Here is a 23,887-nt window from a genome sequence, read left to right as displayed (position 1 = left end):
TGGCTGCCTGCCTGCCCCCTGCCTTCATAACCCACCGGCCGCTGCCGCCATTAACCCCTGACTGCCTAATTATTTTATATGGCAGTTGCAGTCATATACTTGCAAACACACCGGCACAAGCACACCTCCAAAAGCTGCATCCACGTTGGCGTTGCGGCGCTGTTTGCTGTCGATGGATGGAAATTTGTTTGCCATAAATATTGTTTTTCACGCGTTGCCGCAGTAGCTGCCAAAATGTATGGAGATGCCGCCAACACTGCGAAATTGTATAGAGAATGGAAGCTGGGGGGCTGGGTTTTCATTTCATGAGACATCTACAACGTTGCAGCGTCTTTAGTTTTTGCCTAACTTTGTTGTCAACACCGCAACGCCTGCAGTGCGTCAATTTATGCATAAACATTTGCATTCGCTTATTGATTTTTCACCATTTTATTTGAGCTGCCGAAGCATTTTGATAGCGCCTGGAAATGTTTATTGAATTCTGTTTGCATTTTCACTGGCACGAAAATTTATTGAAATTTGCTTACGAAATGTTAAAAGCATTTAGAAAATTTACATATCTTTGATATGTAAATAAAAAAATTATTTTTAGTAGACATTTATTCAACGAAATGGACCACGTTTTAAAAGATCTACTGTATCCCATGTTTCTTTTAGGCAAATCAAATTTGTTTAAAACACAACAAAAAAAATTCTTAAATTTGTATTATTAATAATTTCATTTTTTTTATAAAATGCCTAATAGAAGTACAATTTTTTTTTTATTCTTTTCAACTTTCTTTTGGTAACTTTGTGCCAAACACTTTTTTTATCACCATGTTTTGCTCTTAACTTTCCAGCAACTTCCTTCAATTTTTTAGCCGCCTGTCTATCAGCCATCTCGCTTGTCTAATTAACGCTTCATCGCCGTTCAACGGCGGAACACGTCGAGTCGGCACATCTCAAACGGCAATCGAATTACACTTTTCGAGGACTAAAGCCAAAACCAAACCCAATTCAAATCTTGGCTCATAATCGCAGTGCAAAAATCTCATTAACGCAAGCGGCCAAAAATCCACACACCGAAAATGAAAGGAGCTGGGGGAAAAGCGATTGCCCAAAGCTTGGCCAATTAATAAAGAAGCGTGAAATTGAATTTCTTAGCCGTATATGCGCAGTGCAGACTTCACACCCCAAGATCCGAGCCCAAATCTAGACGGCATCGGCATCGTCTCTTTTTCCTGCGACTGCAGTGCAAAAACTGCCAAGAGAAGGCAACAAATGCAGGTGTGGTTTGGCTGAGCTGCGGCTATTAAAACTCAATCTGAAATTCAAATCGTAATATAGGGCCACCTCTTCTCTGGCAAAAGGCCGCAAAAACAAAAGGCCAGCGACAAAGCAGAGCGAACCGAAATCCGCAAAAAGATCGAAACCCGAAAACTATTCACACAGAAAGGCAAGCAGAAAATTCAAAAGGCCAGAGCGAAGCCAAAGAATTTCTTCTCCGTCGTCGCATTTTGGTCAAAACGAGGCGAAGAACGGTCATTCAGTCCATCCGTCGACCAGGGCTATCTCACCATTTGATCTGAGACGATTCGTCGAAGGTTTGCCCAGGTTCGGGGGCTCAGTTGCACTGTTACACTCAAAGAAAATTAGGCCTTGGAAAAGGAAATGGCATTATTACTTACATTAGTTACATTACTTATCAGTTTCCGAAAATATTTGATACCAAGTATGACAATCTAAACCATATCTAGAACGCAATTAGTTAAAGTCTGATTCTATTTAAGCTGTTCTTTGAATTGTTATATTGACATTTAAAAATGTCTAATTTGGTTTGGTTTATTTAATACGTTTTTTTTTTTTTTTGTTAATTTTAACTAATACAAAAATGCTATACTAATCCTTTACACACCCTTAATGGGCATATAATGGGCTTTTTTTTTTGAGTGCACTACGATTCTGGAGCTGATCTCAGTCTGAGTCGCAGTCTGGGACTGAATATGAGTCTCCATGTGCCCCGCAAGGAATTCTTTCAATTCATTTGGTTTCGGCTGGGTTTCTTTTACTCCTTTACCTTGGTTTTTTTTTTTGGTTTTTGGCAAAGATCCTTTGGGTCCAACGCGCGGCGCATTTCAATGCTGCACGTGCAGGCCAAAAACGAACCTTCTTCTCTTTCAGTTTTTTTTATGTTTTGCTTTTTCGGTTCCCCTTGAGAGGATTTTGCCTTTGAGCCGAGATTGAAATTTGCTGAACACCGGCGTGGCATAACTTCTCTTTTTTTCTCAACTTTTTTCGTGGGCTTTGGTTTGCAATATTTTGCTGTGTGTGTGTGTTTGAGTGTTGTTTTTTGGGATCGACTGCGCTTCCTTTTGACGGTGACGACTTTTATTAATATTTCGGGGATTTGTTTTTGGCTTGGGGCCTTTTTTGCAACTCGGTTAGGGACTGGGAACTTGAAGCTTGGGGGAGAAGAGTACCGGACAAAGCGATGCGCTTCTCGGAATCGTTCCTTGTGATCAGCTTAAAGCTCTGATGTGATGCCCTGTATTTCCAAAAAAAGGGCTTACAAAAATGAGTTTTATTATGGAGCCAATAGAAGATGGAGGAGTATGATTGAGTACTTAAGCTAAAGCCAAAAGTTGGAATACATAACTATTAATTAATTACCTTATATAAAAATCATAATACATAATTTTACATTTTTAAAGATAGGTTATATAATACAATACAATACAATAATGTACTCATACATACTATAAATTATAGTTACATTTATGAAATTCTGTGAAATTTAAACAAATATAATTTATTTATTTTGCAGGTAAGCTTTCAGTTCGATCTCATTCTTGTAGCTATCCCAAACCGTTTTTTTAACAGGGCTTAAGGTTTTTTTCGCGAGGGGAAAGGTTTCAAAAAGGCCTTTGAGTATTTTGAAGACAAATCATGCCCCTTGGTCGCATTGGATCGCTTTGTGTGGCTTTGTCTTGTGGTTTTAGCCAACTCCGCGCTCCTTCTTCTCCTTTTAACATTCGGCCGCAATTCATCGCCCATGTGCCTCGAAGGCATTTTTATCTCATTGCTGGTCTCTGTTGCAGACTTCTTCCAAAATTAAGTTATAATTTTGAATCTGTGGCTGCTGGGTGGTCGTTATTTGCATTTAAATTGCAAACAAATCATCGCAAACTTTTGATTTATAGTGGAAAGTCGTCGCCTCAATTAAAAAATCCCAAAAAAAAAAAACCGGCGAAGATTGCTGATCATTTTTGTTGTTGAATTTGATTATGAATATGCCGCAATGTTGCACTTGGAAAAATGTATTTAAAATATACTTGAAGTTTAAATCAACATGTAAATTCTAAAACAAATGTTTACAAAACATCATAATTGCATAGAATTATAATATTTTAATCAAAATCTAATCTGAAGTTGTTTAAGTTTAGTGAAGATTAAATGTCAAATCAACTTCCCTGTTGTGAAACACAAATATATGCATGCCAGTGTTAAAATTTTAATGGAGGTAAATAATGGCAAAATAAAGTTAAAAGAATAAAATATATTAATTTATTGAATCATGAAAGTTAAGAAACAAAAATCAAAAATATCAAAATTATATTTTAATACATATCTTTAGTTAGGAATTTGTTTTGTTGCAAAAATCATATTTTCCAAGTGTAATATTGATCGCTCTGATGCGGCTGCGTAGGCAGTGGAACGGTAGCCATGCAGATCGTCAACGGCAGCCGTTCCCAGATGACAGCGTCTGCAGCTACTCGTACTTATCGCTCTTTCAATGTTTTTCCTCTTTTCTTGTTGTATTGTATTGCGAATTTTTCATTTTATGTTGAACTTTTTACGAAAGCCGGAAAATGAGGTGCGTCGGCAGATAAAGAAACCCGCAGCCACAGCGACGACGACGACACGGAGAGCTCCGTATGAAAGAATGCCAAACAATTCATAAAACCATGAGCCACAAAGAAGAAATAAACCGAAAAAAGGCGAGAGAGGTGAGCCATTCTTTGGCAGCCACTTGGCAACGAACGTCACGTAGCGGCGGCATCATTAGCCAAACCGCCAGGTCTCAGTCTCAGACTCGGTCTCAATCCCAAGTGGAGACAGAGTCAGAGACTCAGCGGCTTAAAAACCTACACAGAGGAAAAATAAAATAATTTCCGACATCAAATCGGTCGATTTCCGTGGAAGAATGGAAAAGTTCCATTAATGCATGCAACTTTAAAGTTATACTATTTGAAAATTATAACTTAATATTAAAAATATATAAAGTTGTATTGTATTTAATACTAAATTCCTTAGAGTTATTATTTTAATAAAAAATAGTTTTTTTAAAAGAACTATTTCACAATGGTATGTGATTGACAATAATAACATATAACACACTTATACATGAATTAATAGGATAAAATTTATGTCAATTAAAAGGACAACATTTTTTTTTATCAGTTATATACATACATTCGTCTTATTTGTTAAATACTTTTATAATACAACATATTGTTTTTTAAAAATAGTATAAAAGTATAATTTCTAATTTCTAAATATTTTTATTTTTTTTATGGCAAGCTCTAAACGACTTTACTAAGAATTTCTCTACATGTTCTGACTTATTTGTTGCTGCTTTGAAGGCGGCCTTTCCATTTTCCCACTCACTTTGCTGTGTGCAACTGTTGGTCGCCGCTCATTAATCCCGAGCCTCTGATTCCGATTCCGACTCAGATTCGGATTCAGGGGCCATATCCCGCTCTCAGCTTCAGCTGCACCTACTTTTCAGCGCTTTTGTTTGCCGCACACCTGAGAGGAAATGCGTAACAAACACACACAGCTGGTGGGTAATTTCCACGAAATAAGTGCCGAGACTTTGTTGTTACTCTGAGATTTGTCCACGCCGGAGGTCATCAGCTCACACATCGCATATATACTTATGCGGGTGTAAATATAAAATAACCCCTAGGCAGAAAAAAAGGGGCTCGAGAATGGGTATGTGGAACCCACTTTCAAGAGGCCCATTGTTTGGCCATATTGACAGCCATTCAAGTGGATTTCCCCGCATCTTTTAATTGTTCCATAATTAATGTGGGAAAAGATTGTCCAAATGGTAGAAATCTCTGTTGTTGATTGAGACACAGCATACCCTACATCGGTGGAAGAGTTGGAGACTGGATCAGGCTGGGCCATCCGCTATATGTCGAAACTGTCAGCAGAGTTTGAAGAACTCCATCAAGTACTTGATACACTCGCATTCACAGATGTGACGAGCAGTGAAATGCAGCTCAAGTGGCAGATTGAACTCTGGAGAAAAGATGCAGACGATCTACAAAATGAATACTCAATTGGCTTGAATCGAGTAGAAAGCTTCCTTAATTGTTGAAAAACTACTTGAGTAAAGGGGTGAGAAACGTATGGTTCCGTTCTTCGTTTACTTTAAATACAATTTTTAGTTCATCTTCTTCCTTTCTTATAGAAAACGAAAAACAATTATGCAAGCAATTATCATAAAAATAACTAGTTTCAAATCGATAATACAAATAAACTAGTGAGTAAAACGGCTTTTACTTATTTTATTTTTGAATAATAACTTTACCACGTTAACAAACTAATTTACAATCATTTCTTGATGATAAATTATTATTATTTCCTTCTTTAAAATATTATAAATTAGTTATTTGTTTGCATTGCACCTGTTTTATACCAATTCCTTTTTTCCTCCTATTAAATAAACCAAATGTTACCAAAACAGTTGGACAAGATATTGTACTAAGCCCTTGTCAAACTGTTTTTTTCCATCAGAAACGGAAGTAAATAATCGGATTAAAGTATCAGTTTTTAGGAAATGCTGATATTTGTCCATGAAAAGATCAATTTAAAGGCGGAAAAAGGGATCAAAAAATCTTGACCTTGTCCATGTCAATCAAAGTATTTATATGCCATTGCAGTTAAGGTAAATTAGGGTCTTTAAAGGAAACACAAAATAAAGGTAAGATTCAACTTTAAAACCTTGTTGTATAAGACTGCAGTAACAATTCCAGTTCCTTTCATCATTCTTCTCTTTACACACACCCAGCGATGATTACTCATTCTGCTGCGGATTTTGTGATTTGAGGGGAGCAGCAAATTAGCCTCAGACAACTCAATTGGACATCTGCAGAGTGCAGAGCCCCCACAAAATGGTCGATTTGGTCGATTTTGGACCACACCCATTGAGTAATCCGCAAACAGAAATCTTTCCCGGCTCAGTCATTTGGCACATTTAATCCACGCGTCAACGAGCCGGGCACCGGGAAAATGTTTGCGCATAGTTTAGGCCAGATAAATCTCAAGTTAAATGGCCAAAAGTCAAAATAAATTAAGCCCACATGCGCGGCAAAAACCAAAAACAAAAACTGAACAAATAGAAAAGAGATCGAAGCCAGCAGGCGACAGGCAGTCACCACAAACGTTGTCACACCTTTCTGGCCAAGGCATTCTGACCCGTCGGATCTCGGGGTTTTACTTGGAGCCTAAAGTTTGGAGCCAGCAACGCCCACATGCAGATGCATTCGCTCCAAGACAATGGGCACGGCCCCAGTCCTAAAACGAAACACTCACAAAAATATAGGACCAAAAAGCTTTGACCATAGAAAATCTTTTTACAAAAATTATAAAAGTCTTTTTAAATCTGAAGTAGTTTACCCTAAAGCCGTAGTACTATCTTTGTCTTTTTAAGATATTATAATTAAAAACACTTTTTTAAGATTTGGCAAAGCTCCCAATAACAAAATTTAAATATAAAGCATAAAAACTATAATATACCTACCTTTTTCGATAATTCGAATTTCGAGGATTTCAATTAACTTAAGAAATAAATAACTTTAATTCAGAGGCAACAAAACTTGTAAATTAAACTTCTCCAACTTTCTCTATTATATAGGTGTAATTTTTGTAAGTGCTGGTTTGAGTCCCAGTTTGAATGCAACTCCCGAGCTCAGATTTGTCACCAGCTAGTTGTTGGCGGGTTTGGGGTCTTGTGCACATGCGCCAACTGGGCCGCCGTCTCTGATTAAGTTGACGAAACTCAAATTCAAATTGCACGGAAAGGGGTCGGTCGAGGGGGGGCTATATAGTGACATGATCTGGTCCGCGGCTGGGTGACGAATTGGACAAACATTGGACAATTGCTGCGCCCTCGAAATGTCAACGCCCTAGAAACGAGCTCGGCTCAGCTCAGCCCCCCTGCCAAGCTAATATTGAATGCGAGACACTGGACAAAAAAAAGAAAGGTTATAAATAAAAATATATATATTTAATATAAATATTTAATATTAATATGTTTCGTTTTTACCTAGTTAAATGTTTTATAGCTTCAACAGTACATTGTCATGTAAAAGTTTTCAATTTTAGACATAGTAAAATTAAAACTTCAATTAAGACCTTAAGAACCATAACATTAATAGTAAGTATTCTTAAAAGAATTAATTCATTTTTGCTTGTCATGCTTTTATCATTTAATATTCGATATGGACCAGTGTCGCAAAGGCACACCTGATAAATATCGAATAACTAACCCCTTTTCCCTTACTCCCTGCTCCCCGATTTGAATCAGCGTCTTGCTGACATACTTTTACCGGTGAACGCATTTAATTATCGAGACAATTTCGATATCGAAAACTGTTTGTTTTGCATTTCGCATTTGCACGCGCCGCCGTCGCGTCGATCGGCGTTTTATGTTCACCGCTTAAAAAAAAACGGTGGCGTCAGCGTCTGTCGCCCAATTATTCCAATTTTTTCTTCTTTTTTATTTGGCGACGATCGACGATCGAGTTCAAACACCTGCATTGCACTCAATGTGTTTGGTTGCTTTCGTTTGCATATTTTTTCTTGGTTGTTGTTTATGCGCTGCACGCAGCGGCAGACTGCGTTAATTTAACTACGTTTTTTTAATTTACAACTATTGCCGGTTATAAATTCTAGCTAATCGCGTTTAATTGCCAGTGCAGAGATACTCTGCAAATTAATTATGCCAGCCAAGATACGTTTTAGATTCGTACTTCGGAATCTGGCCAAATAATATGAAATGGGGCTGGGAAAAAACCAAAATGAGCGAACAAATTCCCACAAACTTGACTCCGCTTGACCGACCCAACAACGCAACGCAAGCAAATGACGTGAACGTGAAGTTTGATCAGGTGCGCATACAAATCTTACGACGCCAACTTTCAGTTAAACAAAACACACACAACCGGGTACTGAGCAATGTACATGGGCAAAGGCAAAGAGGCTCTGGGTGTTTTTAATGGGGCAGGATAATACGAATTGAAGATACTCTATCGGCCTAAATGGTTTTAGGAACTTAAAGCAAGGGGTATACAAGTTTCAATAAAACGAATATTAACGAAATCTTTCTTTTTACTTAATAATGATTTGAAAGTATAAGGCCTTAAAACCTAAAGTTTTTTTTATATTAATTATTGTTTTTAGAATATAAAATATATTTTTCATTTACAACGTAGACTTTGGTCGAATTAGGAGTTCCAATAAACCATAAACAAATTTTATAGCACAACAAATTTTAATTGACAGCAAATTAACATATAAAGTTAACAATCGTTTTATTTTACGTTATTACTAAACCTGTTGTTAAGCCCCCTATAAAATTTAAGGGTATTTACAGACCTGAACGCCGCAAAAGTAAACTTAAGCAAAAGTTAATGAGAAAGTCAAATAAACGAAACAAATAACATGCAAAGTGCTGGCTAAAAGAGTGCGAGTGAGAGTCCCCAGAAAATGACAGAGAAAGACAGATACTGGCTGTCTGGAGGATGTGAGAAGCTTAGTGGAAATCACCGAGTTGCGCAGGCGTTTTTATTTTTGCTGCAATTCTGCTTTATTTTCGTACCTTGCGGCAATTGTGGGTCGGTAAAGCATTTTGCATTTCAGCCGCTGACGCGTGAGAAGGTAAACAACAAATCCGGCGATGCTACGCCGCCAGCCGATCTGATCCGTGATTAAGTGAGGCTGCCCTGAAGTGGCCCCCGGGTAAAAGTCAAGCCTGCACTGGGAAAAATGCGGCACGAAAGTAACCAATCAATTATATTTTTTATTATATTCAAATGGATCTTTTATATAAATGGATGGCTTAAAGATGCTTACTCCTTTTTGACAGAATCTTCTATCGCAATACTGCAAAAAACATCTCACAAACTAAAAACACTTTCGAGGAATACTACCAGTTTATAAATTATTTTATTTATTATTATTATTCCAGATATCAAAATGTAACTTATTTCATAATTATTTTTCTCTGTGTCATCAGTTTGCCGATCAACTGCAGCTGAGTCAATAATCAATCGTATTGTCCGACCAGTGACTCCACGCCCCCACAGCCCCTTAATCCCCTCCCCCTCCTGGTCTTTTCTCTTCACCCAGCAGCTACAACTGCACCCGAACAGCATCTGCATCATCGACCGCATCTGCATCTGCATCTGCGTCTCCAAGCGAAACTGAAAGTGGCGCTACAAGTGCATCGACAGCTGATAAGCTCCTTCCACAAACCCAACAACTGTCAGACGGTCGCCAGCTGTAATCTTAATGTACTTTTTTGTGTGCCAGCCCACAGAGTCTTCGAGATTGGTCGGGCAGAGGTTCCACAGCTGCAAGGGTGGGCTATATGGGATATTACTACTCACAGATGGGTCCACAATAATAGCACATTAAACAAATACATAGACTCTTAGGAGCAAAGTTGAAAAAGAAAATTCAAAGCTTCAGTTCTATCATAAAAATGATTTCATGTAGCCACATGAAGCTTTCAAAATAGTTTCATATATATTCAAAGTGTTTAAGGAATAGAAATATAATATTCATCAAAAGGTGTAGCCACATACGTAAAATACTTACAATAAAAAAAAACAAAATTGTTTAATAGGATTAAAAAAGAAAGATTTAATATGGCACATGAAAACTTTTAGAACAATACAAAAATATGTATTTATCCATATTTGTACCACTATATGTATATTCTCTTATGTTGGCTCTGTTGAAATGAGTAAGCCAAAGCGCAGCTTATCAATGTTTTTCCAGCGCGGGTCCGTCTGGACAGTTCTGGACTTTATCTTAATTGCCGGGGTTAAGGGAACTTGAACACCCAAGATATACTCTTGTTTGCGTATATTGGCCCAAGTATTTCCCCATTTCTTCTTTGTTTTCTGCCCGCTTATCTGTGGGAGAAAGTGGACAGAAGATTTAGCATGTGCGGCAGTATTTCCTCTGCGCTGATAAATATATTTTTGTGGGTTTTTCCAGTTTTTTTTTTTTGTCTTAACGAAAAATTCGTTCTGAATGACTCATTAAAGTAAGGGGAAATCGTAGAAAAATGTCTTACAATTAAAATTGTATTTATTTTAATACTTTTTATAGCGGTCTGACAAAGTTCTATTAAATATAATTACAAATATATGTACATTTTTGTGGGGATTTTCACAAGGTATATTATTTAAGGGTTTGATGTGTGAAATATGGGGTTTAGTTCAACTTACAAAAATGTATTTTAACATTCTTAGACCTTTGTTTCAAGAATTGAACAGTTTTGATTGGCCTCTCACAAATCGATTTTGATGGGTATTATAGCGCCTGCAATTTGTGCCTATTTTGTTGTTGTCGCTCATAGTGTATTTTTCCATATTTATGTAGTATGTATTCCATTGGCGCCAGACTCGTAGAGTCGTCAATGGTAACCCTGGCTTCCTCATCGACCCCATTTCCATCCCCCCATCAAGTTCCATCTCTGCTCTACTTTGTTCCTTCGTGGGGCTGAAATATATACAGTTTTGATTTGATTGCCTCGGGTTCGCATCTAATTCGATTTCGTTCAGTTCTCAGTATAACAATTGCACATTGAAGCATTAATTTATTTAGGTATGTGGCACATCGTTCCGCTATTTAAACATATATTTAAATTTTATTAATTTGTATTTGTCACCCGTTTTCACCAGTTTTGCACTTCTCAGCTTTTACGACATAATTGTCCGGTAATACTATGGTGGCATAGTATTATTAACTGTCTAGGAGACGGCCGCTGTCACTTGAAAATATATTTTTTTAATAATTTTTAATTACAACATGACATGACAAGGGACTTACTTTGCATGCTCCGTCAAGTTTTTCCGCTGTAAGCTCAGTTTTTTTTTTTTCTTAAGTTTTGAATTATGATTATTAATGTCATATGGTGGTCATTTGTCATGGCTTCAGGTGTTGCCGCTTTGTTGTTGTTTTTCACTAACGGGGATTGCCTTTTGTACTTTATTGTTATTGCATGCTTTTCATTTAGTTAGAAGCGATTATGGCAACATCAACATCAGCAACAAAAGCCAAAGCGACGGCTGAAGTAATTAGCGGCATTTGCATTTCCTGACTCTGGCCTTTTGTTTTTTCCCATCTCTTTTTATGCTCTTGCCAATGGTTTATTCATATTTTACTGGTATACTATACAATGTTTTTTAACAACGGAAAAAACTTTAAAATCAAAATGTGCTTACTGTGGATGTTTTTAAATAACTAAATATATGATATGGATCAAATTTTATTAACTTATTTCAATATATAACTGTTTGAAAACCTATTGAGTTTCTATGCAAAATATTTCGCTTTCTAAAATCATATTTAAATAATTCGTCATAGCTTAATCATTTTTGTTTTTAAAAAAAAACATAAATATGTACACGCACAAAAAAAAAAGTGTATTTCAATCCTCGGCTTTTTATCCACAGTCCGCGGGTTTGTGTTTTATTCTCGTATAGGGGATTTTGCAATTGCAAATGAAATTCAGATGAAATCGAACTGTCGTAACTGACTCTGGTTGTTGTTGCTGCACCGGCCGTTGAAATGGTAATGGAATTGGCTAATCAGGGGGTTATGGATGGAAAGGGGAGCAGGTCTCTATGCGGTACTGTAATTTTCACGGGCTTCTTTGTAATCAGCACACCTGTTCTATGGGTAACTAAATATCGAACTAACGAAAGCGAAAACCCAATCATTTGCATTGTTTAATGAGTTATATCCACAGTTTATTGAAAGTAAAATCGAGACAAAATTCACTTTTCATTGACCTAATACATATTAATAATTCTAAAGTCTTGGCTTTCGCTTTCATTTCTGTTTGAGATAATACACTTTATACGAATTAAATCACAAAGTAACACATCCGTTGACTCATTTGGCACATTTTCAGATTTTCGGAAGCTCAGATTTTCGGATTATTCAGATTTTATTCTTTTTATTTCGTTAGTTCTTATCATCAACAAAAAAAAAATATTTTAATGTATTCACTCATCCAAACATTTGCAAAAACTGGGGGAGGGAGACAGAGAGAAGAGAGACAGGAGAAAAAGAGCGAAAGCGCAGGAGAGGAGAGAAACGGCGAGAGAAAGAGAGAGTGTGAGAGCGAAAAAGTTCTATTTTCAGGGCCGAGCGTTTTGCTTGGCATTTGGCGCCGCTCAGACAACAGCTCCAGTGGCGCAATTGGTTAGCGCACGGTACTTATAATCAGTATTCTGTGTGTATGAGCTATGCCGGGGTTGTGAGTTCGAGCCTCACCTGGAGCAAGTCGCTGGTGACTATATATTTTTGGGACTAACTTTTCTTTTTTTTCTTTTTTCTAAATATGGGAATAGTTTTGAAACAATTTACAGGGTTTTCAAAGCCGTTTTGAGTTTTTTTATACTACTTTTCGATGACAAAAAGCGAGTTTGTGCCTGCTTTGTAGAAAAAATATTTATTTGAGTTTCCTTCACTTCACAAAGTGCACTTCTTTTTTAACGGTTCAAGAAAATATTAAAATTAAAAAAAATTTAATTTTAGTCTATGGAGGACTGTAAATTTTAAATCCCGTTTTTTAGAAGTGTCTATAAAAATAAAGAAAACGCGTATGAGTTCAGGACCTAGAAAGGGCAAAACAGCCAAATAATACAATTTTTTTTTTTAATTTTTGTAGAATAGACTACAATTGCAAATAAAATTTTTTCTAAAAAATAAAATTTAACACAGAATTTATTAAATATAGTTGATTTTTTACAATTAAACAAGGGTTTTTGAAGCAAATTAAGCGTTGTCTATAAAATTTTTTTTGTTAATATTTAAAAATTTTAAAATCATGTTTAATTAAACACTTTAAATATTTTTAAAGGCGTTTTTAAACGAAATATTTTACCTTTTTTTTTACAAGGGCAACTTAAGAACCCAGCTAATCCAAGTATGTTAACTAGAAAAGCTTCCTCTGTGCTATAAAATTTTTTGCAGAGTATGCTACCGTTTGATTATCTCCGCCTTGTTTATAATTAAAGCTCAGCTTCGGCTTATTAGTCATGAACTATTTTTGAAAACGGGAGCATAAAAAGTATGCTTCTCAATGTTCTTAAAAAAATTATTATAACTTACTGAAATCAATTTACCGATAGGAATTATTAAATTCAGCTGAAATACTGTGCGAAATGAAGTAGCCTCAACTAATTTGAGATAAAGCTGGGAAAAGAAAGTGTCAGCGGGAGCTTAAAGGATACGGGATTGTTCTATTTTTCGGGTGCCGGGGGTCTCCTTGAGCTTTTGGCGGCGCCCGGGCAACGGCTCCAGTGGCGCAATTGGTTAGCGCACGGTACTTATAATCAGTATTCAGTGTGTATATGAGATGAGCTATGCCGGGGTTGTGAGTTCGAGCCTCACCTGGAGCAGGTCGTTTGGGGACTTTTGTTTTTAGACCACATTTTGTTTTATTTTTAGTCATTTTTATAAAGTTTTGTTTAAAAGGTTGTGTGCATATTAAGTTGATTTCTGATTACCCAAATAATGTTAATTGTTAAATATTTAAACCAGTTAACTCTCCCAGTTAAAAAACAGTTTACAATTGAGTAAAGTTTACAATTTTTTGGAGTTTCTTAAATTTGCGATTACTGTTTTCCTCTGCGTTTACTTGTTATTTTAGTTGTTTTTATTTATTTTTTTATTCGAAAGTCTTTTATTTTTATATTGAACATTCAAATGTACAAATCACATTTTTTGTTTTAACCTTGTGTTTAGATTCAAAACTTAGAACCCTATGCAGATGGCTTAGTGAACACTTGGCTACTGCTTGTAAACATTTCGGAAATCTGTCAAAAACATATATCTCCAAGATATATCCCTCTATCCGCTCTCAAGTCAAAATCCTAACATTCTCAATCTGAACATGCCACCCAAACAAATCGAGTGGCAGACAGACATAGTTTGTTTGGAAATTCAACAAAAGTGCCCACGACTAAACATGATAATCATTATCTTCCCATGGCCATGTGGATATGGAGTTCTTCGCAGCGGTGCTGAGTTGAAGAAAGCAGCAATTAATCAATATGAAATCGAACAATTTCCGCTAAGACGAGTGTGTGTTCGTTCGTCTATCCACATAAATAATTTTTACGATCTCCGCGCGGCCCAAGTCAATTGAAATTATGAACAGATCTTGCCAGTAAAGGCTAAAACCTAAACAACAATTCCAAAACGCCAAACAGATGCGGCCACAAGAAGGTGTTGAAAAAGAGATCCCCTCGGAGGATCGAAATAGGGATGGGATGGGATGGGATGGGTCTGGAGTCTAAAGTATGGGAATGTGGGCGTTGTGGAGTGCCGAGTGTTTGGAGTAAAGTCAATAAAAACCAAGCATCAAGAGCAAAGAGCTATAGCGGCTATATCCGAAAGCCAGAACAGAAAGCGCAGCCAGCCGCCAATACCAATAAAATGTTTGCAGTCCGGCTGATTTGTTTACACAGCATCGATGACGACGACGTCCGCAAGACGATCGATGGCACAGTGGTTTAAAAACTGCTAGGAATATATTTAAAGTTTTTATTTATATTAGTAAGGGTGCTTACATATGTAGATTTAATAACATATTTTTTTTAACAGTCTGATTCTGTTTCAAAGCCGTATATCTTAGTGGAACAGTACAAAACGTTTCTCTAATTTTTGATTTAACGAAAATAAATGTTTCTCAACGTTCGGTTTTTGGGGCTAGGTTGACTTTTTCCTGCAAATGCCCATATCGCTTAAAAAGTTTTGAACTGTGGCAAAGGACCATATCATGGAGATATTTAAATAAAATTATTTTCCACTACGTAAAATCCGCGTCCCAGTGTACTCGCAGTACTTAGCATATTTTCCGAGCAGCTGCAGCCCTCCAAAGTTCCAGCGGTCCAGCAAACTTTGGTGGTCCCCACAGATGGAGTAGGAAAACACGGAGATCGCTGGCCCTCGAGGGCTTGAGACTTGGGTTTTTTATACATTCAGTTTGGAGTGGTAGGCGTGCGGAATTTTAAACAAATATTTACACAGCCAAAACTTTTCGGGCAGATGCAGATGCTTGATGCCCCATCCGGAGGCAACATAATCACGATGGGATCGGATCTGGATTCGAGATTTGGGATTCGGGCTCAGGGAATCAAACTGCGTTCGTAATGTGTGTTTACAGCTGCAATATTTGGGGCAACATTTATGCAAAATAAACATCGCATGCGAGGAGGGCCTTTCCTCTTCCGAGGGCAGCAATTGATTTGGGACAGACCACCCAGCACATCATCTCACACGTACCGGAACGGAACGGAATCGATCGTATCACGGATCCGCCCGCAACATGATCGCGTGGATTGCAATGCCCCTGATCCTCATCCTCATCATCCTCAACCTCGTGGATACTCATTTGCATGTTTGGGGGGGGGGGGAATTTTGCGGTTGGGCGGTCGCCCGTCTGGCACTAGTGTTTGCCGCTTGTTCTGCTTCTTGTTCGCCGGGTTGTTTATTTATGAGGATCAGGCGTTAGCTGTCCATAAAACACTTAACAAAAAACGTATAAATCCTTCATAAAATATGTTAAAATTACTTCTTTTAATACAAGTTAGGACTTAAAAAATAAAAATATTGTTCAAAACTTCACAATTGATTTTCTAAATGTACTCTATTAATTGGCAAAGATTCAAATAATGACGAGATATGTTTTGAATCTCATATTTATGTAATGTGTTATTTAATTTATTTTTAATATATAATATTTTGTATATAATATTTAATTTATTTTTAATATTTTGTATATAATATTTAATTTATCAGTTGTAGACTATTAATACTATAGTGGAAATGAAACTGCAATTTAATAAACAATGAATTCCGTGGTCTTTTAAACTATTAATTTTGTACACCTACTTGGTTATAATAATTGGCTTATATTTTTCTGTAAACTTTCCAAGCTTAATATCTTAAACACTTCTTATACTAATCAGTATTGAAATATGAATATTACAAGTGGTAGATGGATATAAAAACTGGTTCCGATTATTATAATTCACATAAATTGTTTTTTTCTCTGCACTTTCTACCTCTTCCTCTTTAATCCACCACTCCCCCCAAATTTACACTGCTGCGTGGGCCGAAAAAGAAGTGAGAATTAGGCCAATTAGTGGCTCTTCCTGAGTTCGGGATTGGGACGCGGCTAACAGAGATATCGGAGTGAGGAGTATGTGGTATCTGGCGTATCTGGCTAACATCATCAGCTTGCGGCGTCTGCGGCGGCATGTTTGTGTCTTTTAACACTAATTGCAGCGTGCGGTGCGTTGCATGTCAAGTGGAAATGGCCACACCAACGGATGCATCTCCATCTCAGCACCTTTTCTCAAGTTTTTTTTAGAGTATTTGGATGTGTAAGAAAAACTGAGAGATCCAGCCGACATTTACACCGATCGCACAACCAAAATGATTTGCTTAAACATTAACTCGACTCGAGTATTTGTCATGGGAATGAAAATTCAATTTCGGTTGCAATCGGAATATTTCAATTAATGTCATTAATTAAGGTTTATGCCTTGAATTACGCTCGAGTGCTTTTTACCTTAAGTTATTGGCCTGCATTAACATAATTACTTTGATCATTTATTTTTATTTTGTTGTGAGTGGGTTATAAATAAAAAAAACAGAGAGAGCGGGAGGCATTAACAAATTGGAGAGTTTAAGTAAAATTTTTAAATAACAATCAAATAAATTCGTAAAAGAAAAAATTCGGAGAATTGTTTATAACTTACTTAAAAAAGTTTATTAAAGTAAAAAAAAAATGCAGATCTTAAATATTATTTGATTGCTGGTTCTATTTCAAAATATGTCAATAAGAAGAGAGAGATATTTATTTTTTTAATCATTGAACATTTTTAATAAAATAAGCCGAGACAATGCCCTATCGGAAGCGGTTTTCCAGCTGAGAAATTTCCATAAACTTCCCCGACTGGCGTGCGAATGAGGTGGCCGCTCGGCAATGTGCGGGTGAAACCAGGTGCACTTTCATCTAATGAACGTGCCCGCCCAGCCTTGTTCGCTCACAAGGTGCCAAGAAATACTGGCATAAGTCACGCCCAGAATCGCAGATGTGAGGTGAACGTGAACGTGAACTGGAACCCCGGGGAATCGAATCGAACCGAACTGAATCGCCAAACGCTGACGCACGCGCTTACGTCAATTTGTTGTCGCAACGCATAACTAGACATGTCAATGTTGTTTAATTACATGCAACAATTGTCGGGAGAGAGAGAGGCAACCGCAAAAGTTCAGCAAAGTGCACGCAACCGACAATTCAGCGAGCCCAAGCAAATCCGCATTCAAAAAGCCAAATTTTCGGAGCCAAAAACGGTAGCAACAGCAACAGGCACACGAGCAACATGCAGCAACCAGCAACCAGCAACAGCAAGCAGCAACAACCACTACAATATGCCATTGTTAATTGCATGACATAATCCCAGAGCTAATACGAAACCGAAAACTCAATCGAAAACGGCGAAAACAGCCACAACAATGGTGGCAAACTCAAAATCAAAGCAGACAAATTGCAGCAACTCCAAAATAAAACTAAAGGAAAAATCGTAAAAACGAAATAACCATTAATCGCGACGTGTCCGTGCCTTTTAATTGCTTAACTATTGGCCGGCGGCAATTGTTAATAAACAATTAGATAATTTGCATTGGCAACTTCGAAACCGACACAGATACAGATCCAGAGATACAGATACAATACAGAATCGACTACGGGTACAGATACAGATACAGATACAGATAAAGATACCGATACCGATACTGATCTTGATCGGCATCGGCGACATAAAGCTAATTCGAGTGACGGACTGGCCAATCAACTGGTGACGATCGACGCTGGTGGCCAACTCAGAACGTCGGCAAAAATACGGAAAATTAAGCCAGCAAATACAACAAATATAGAGGCGTTGGAAACGACAGCGTTTCGACAACATTGTCTCAGTTTAGACACACGACGGGCTTCAATTACCATCGCGAATGAAAAGGAATATGGAATAAGGAATAACACCCTATTTCGAGCTTGAAACTTTAAAAATCAAATATATAATATTTTGTTCTATATATTTGTATATGCATATTATTTATTCATATTCAAAATTTCAATAAAAGTTAATTAATTGAGTTATTAAAATTAAGATGAATTTAAATTTTAGAGACATAACAAGCTTATAGTTTTAAACTGAAGCTTATCGTTAAGCCATTCTGAAGCTCGTAATTTAATCCTTGCAAGTCAAGCCCTCTGAATCATTTCTTATATCAGGGTCGGATTGTCCATATGCTAAGTTTGCTGACAAATGCCATATAAACAAATAAACGCGCTCGATTTCATTAGCACGCCAAAGCGACGGACGGATGGATCGGATGAATGGATACGGATGGATACGGATGGACAGACGGAATGGGAATGGGCAGCTGGCTGGAAATGGGAACAGAGCGGATACCGCTGAGGGAAAAAAAAAGATGGTGATGGGGCGGTGGGGTACGAGCGGCAAAAAGTGGGTAAAGTCCGAGGCGCATTCCGCATCTGCTGTTCGCGAGCCAATTGGAAGGCATTTCGGGCACAGCACAGATCTCGCGCACTCGCCTGTTTGCACAGATGTTCATTATTTGAGTTTTACGTTACGTAAATTTGATGAAAACGTTTTGTGTGTGAATATTTCATTTGAAAATGTTAGAGATCGCAGATGGGACGTCGCACCAACACTAGCACAAAGCTCAGCCTTTGATTGATGTTTTTCAACTGCAGCTGCGGTAGCGCTATTTCACTGCAAAAAATACTAATTTTATTTAAGAAATTTAAGAAGAAGTTTTCGTCCATTTTTCTTAAAACTTTTTATTTTCCAACAGTTTATCAGCTGATAAAAACTGTTCTATATAAATATATAAGTGTAGCCATTGAAATTAAATTATATTAAATTAACGAAAGAAAAATTGAGTGATTACCGTTAACTATTTCAAAAATATATTTCTATTTAAGAAAAATATTAAATTTAATTCTAATTCAGATTACTGATTATATTTAGTTTACACATTTGCTTAAGCCATGACACTTTTCCTTAACAGCATTTTATTCCGTTTTTTTTTTCAATAAGTCAAAGCTAATCGTGAACCAATTTTTGAGGTCGGTTAAATAAATGATCATTTTCTTTCTCTGTGCAAAAACAGAAGTAGGTTGACCCCATCCTACATTCCCCTTCTGAAAACGATGATGATGTTGTTGACGTTGATGCGCCACAGAGTCCACCCCGCGGCACCTCCCTTCCCACCTCATAGCGATGGAGAACTGAAAAAAGGCTATTAACTGCAGTTTGTCTACCCAACATATGGAACTTCTGGTCGCAGTTCGCTTTGATCGTATCTCTGCCAAATGTTTTCTTTGGCACCGACTTCACTGGGTCATCACCATGGGCGTTCGGCGTGCAATTAGTGCGCAAAATCTCTACGACATTTTGGGGTCATCGCATCGAATCAATGAGAAATGATTAGCTGCTTCAACAAAATCAATACCGATTAGGTGCGGAAAATTTGTTAAACGAAATTATAAAACTTTTAAAATATGTTTAAACGTATTTACTTCTTAAGAAGTTCCGTTCACTTAAATTTTCAATTAATAATTTGTGAATATTAACGGTAAGCTACATAAACGCTGTAAAAGGGGGCTATTGATCATGTTGATTTACTTGAACTCATAAATCAATGTATTATAGATTTTATCTTAATGGGTATAAAGTCAAGTTTTTTTAAAGATTAAAAAAAAGTATGCCAGCATTATAAAACTTGATTAAGATAACTAAATATTAAAAAGCCATTAGGCTTTGTTGTTAAACATTCTAAAAGTAATAAATACCAGTTTTACTTTCATTTAACTTTAGTAAACTGTTTGTCTAACAGTTCAATCTCTTCAAGGCCCCTTGACCCCTGGAAATACCCATTACTGTATTGCACTACATCAAAGCTAAAGCAAATTCAATTTGCTTAAGTCTCGTTCGATTCCTCCCCAAATCTTACCCTCTGGCTTTTCCATGTTTTGGGAAATTGGTCGTGTTATTAAATTTTTCGACCCAGCGCAAAACGAAAGGAAAATCAACAAGAATATATTATATTCACGTAAAATCGGGCTGCAATTTGGCAGACACTCAAGAACGCATTCGAAATGTTTACGCTAATGGCTGCCACGTACGACACGTGTTGGGATCGAACGGCTTTAATTTAACCCTTCCATTATGGTGAATGGTCCCCAAGGATGCAAAAAAAAAAAAAAGAAAATAGAAGGGGTCAACGGGAAACAGAGCCACAAAAATGAATGCACATAAAAGTTTAATAACTATTTGCGCTGTCGAACAGTAGCACGTCCCGTGAGTCACTCAACACACCCACGAACCAATCATAACATGTGGCTGAGATCGAGTTGAAAGTGCTGCTCAAAGCTGCTGCTTGTGCCACATGCCAAAAAGCGCAGCAAATACACAGAACATAATTCTCAACAAATTAAAATAATGTTTTGTAAGAGAAATAATATTATTTAGCTATTTAACAGCAGTCGTTACTATAGGAGTAATAAATAAAAATATCTTACATTTTGTATTTTATTTATTGCTAATAAACTTGTTATTATTTTTTTATCAACCCTTACGCTTGTTCTTAAACTTTAAATACAAATCCTAGTACCGATTATATTCAGTATTCAGATGTTTTTGCATTTCCACAAGTCTTATTTTTTAAAAATTCCATTTTTAAACTTGAAAACTCCAATTTTCGCCAGTGCATCCTTGGCGTGGCACTTGAGACTTGGCAACTTGGCCGGCCATCTGTCATAATCGGTTCATCGTTGGCTGCATCCGAATGGTAACTTAATAAGACACATTCCCCGCAGTTCTCTGATCCTCCGAAAAATGACTGCAACTCAATTAGAAGAGCGAAACGGTCTTGAATTACGCATACGCCTCGTGTCGCTGTTGTGGCAACACTTTTAGCTCTTTTCCTCTCCAGAAGTATATCAGACATATGCGACATATGGCAATCTTGTTGCCACGACACCATGGACTAAATGGACATCCCCTAAAAGCCTTAGCCATCCAAATTATTCATCCTCACCTCCCGAACTCGAGACAGTTATGAATTATTCAGATGCGCTAAGAACTCGCAGATTTCCCAGCGGACTTTTGAGCGATGAAACGTGTTCCGCTTGCAAAGGTGAGGGACTCGGGGATTGAGGGATCTAGAATACTGAGGACTGAGGGGTTGAGGGATGGTGTGTGTTCATCATCATCTCTGATAAAGATAAAGTTGTCAGCTGTCAGCTGCGATGGGTTTATGGTCATCGGGGGCCACCAGCCTTGTTTCCCGGGAGCACGTGCCTTAATTTTTTTGTTTATCTATCTGGAAAATTTTAATATTTCACATAAGTTGTGTTGTACTGCTGTTTTATTTTTTTTTTTGTTTTTTTTTTTGGTTTTGTTAAGTAGTTTAGCAAAACAAAAAAATTAAAAGCCAATTTCGCTGACCCATTGTTGTTGTGCAAGTCGCGACGGCGGCATTGCAATGTCATTGTCTGTCTGTCGTTTAGTCAGTTAGTCAATGAGTCAGTCAATCATTTGTGGAACGCACCTGCCGACAACCCACGCCACGATTTAAAGCCGGCACCGAGACAAAATCATCATGTAGAAATGATTAAAGAGAGACATTTTTAGTTTAAACTTATAGTAACATAGTATAATATTCTATGGATGAAGTGGCCATCAAATACCTCTAATTATTAATTATACTGACATTATTTAGTATTGATATTGACATGATTAGTTCAAACAATAAAAAGCAAAAGATTAAATTAATAATATGCAATTACAAAGATATATTTTTTTATTGTGTATCCCAGTGATGTTACTGACTTTTCCCCAGCATCTTCAGCCGCCTGTCCCTTTCTCTTACTCTTGATATATCACTGTCTCTTTTCGCAGCTCCCCGTCCCGCTCCGACTTTCTGGACTTGATTTACCGTCGGCGGCGGTGGCGGCGTTGCATTGCATTGCGGAAAAGTGCATCGCACGTTCGTGTTCATGTTCATGTTGAAGCTTTTTGAAGGTTGCCGTTGCAAATGCAATAAAAACAAATGCAAAAAAAAAGTAATCGAAAAGTAAAAAACAAAAAATAAAACAACAACAACTGAGCTTGTTGTTTAAAATTTATGTGCTGATGAGCAGCCAATTTGTCTTGGCAGCTGCGAATGCCAGCGGAAACGCTCTCCAAACCTTGATGAAATGCTCCGGCGGTTCCAGCGTGGGATATTCAATATTATTGATCGCCGGCGTGCTTATCTTAAATTCGAAATTAGCTTATTTGTCAGAGTCAACGAATTCGGAATGGTTTTCATTTTCATTTTTCATTCAATCAACATTCTTTGCGCTCGGAAAGATCGGAGGGGTTCAGGAGATTAGGTTAAAGGTGGCCAAAAAATTGGTATTATTTATGGTGCAAAATGTTTTATATGTTTATAATGCTTTTAAATCAATTTCGTATTATATTAGCACGTAATCAAAATAGTCTTCTTATCATAATCATTTGAAATTTTGTAGATACTCCTTTTTTATAGCCACAAAATATGTATATTTACTCACTTTTTATTACATTTAGTGCATTTGTGGTGCTATTAATTTATTTTTACTTTTTTATGCTATTGTTTTTTTTTTAATAACTTAATAAAATTCAAGTTTGAAAAATATTTGTATTTAAGATTAATGGTATGATAGACAGATGTTGCATGCTTTGAGTGGGCAATTAAAATAAACTAATGAGTTGGCCAAAAATCAAAGGTGAATTAAAAATCTTAGACTGGAAAACAATTGCAGGCAAAATATGTGTGAGTAAACTATTACTTGGAAAATAGAACTACTTCATATAGTTTTAAAGTGTCAACACGAACATAGTTAAGGGCAAATACATATCTAAGCCATTCTAATTTAATTTTTCTTTGCAAAATACATTTAAACAAATAAAGTAAGTATATATAATCTTTATAAAGTCAAGTTTTAGTATTTAAGACGAGAAACTACAGCTTATGTCTGTAAACTTATAGTAAATCATGTGATTTGATCTGTTTTTTATTTTTCAATTAATTTATTCCTTAAACACAACATACAGTATATTTCTACTGCCATAAAAAAAGTTTCAAAATTAAACTACATTCGATCATATCACCATCACGACCCGTTTTCCAACGCCCCCATAACGAAAAGTCGCGCGAGCCGTCACTTAATTTGCGACTCTGAACTTTGACCGTTGCGCTCATAAAAACTTCAAAAGCTGCCAATGCTCAGATAGCTTGAAAAATTTTCCAAAATTTTGCGACATTTAACGCAACGCGATCGGGGCAAATTAGAGGGCCAAAAGGAGCGGAGGAAGAGGAGGTTCGTTCGCCTTATAAAATTTAACGAATCTGTCAACCTGCCGACTGGGCCAAGATTTACGAGAACTCCGCGCTCGACTAGGTGCAGTTAACAAATTGCCAAGCCGCGGACTCCGTCTGCGTTTTTTTTCCTCTGTGGAGTCTG

General features: G+C 37.0%; 2 non-coding genes across 2 annotated transcripts; both read left to right on the top strand.

Moving 5' to 3' along the window:
- The first annotated feature begins 12,474 nt into the window (after positions 1–12,474).
- Positions 12,475–12,572, top strand: Trnai-uau (transfer RNA isoleucine (anticodon UAU)). The gene is made up of 2 exons: positions 12,475–12,512; positions 12,537–12,572. It is a non-coding gene; the product is annotated as a tRNA-Ile (tRNA).
- Positions 12,573–13,589: 1,017 nt separating this feature from the next.
- Trnai-uau (transfer RNA isoleucine (anticodon UAU)) lies at positions 13,590–13,694 on the top strand. Its single transcript has 2 exons — positions 13,590–13,627; positions 13,659–13,694. It is a non-coding gene; the product is annotated as a tRNA-Ile (tRNA).
- The last annotated feature ends 10,193 nt before the right edge of the window (positions 13,695–23,887 follow it).

The sequence above is a fragment of the Drosophila gunungcola genome (assembly GCF_025200985.1).
Source record: "Drosophila gunungcola strain Sukarami chromosome 3L unlocalized genomic scaffold, Dgunungcola_SK_2 000005F, whole genome shotgun sequence".
Lineage (NCBI taxonomy): Eukaryota > Metazoa > Arthropoda > Insecta > Diptera > Drosophilidae > Drosophila > Drosophila gunungcola.
Note: the sequence above shows the minus strand (reverse complement) of the source record. Positions and strands in the feature narration are given on the sequence as shown.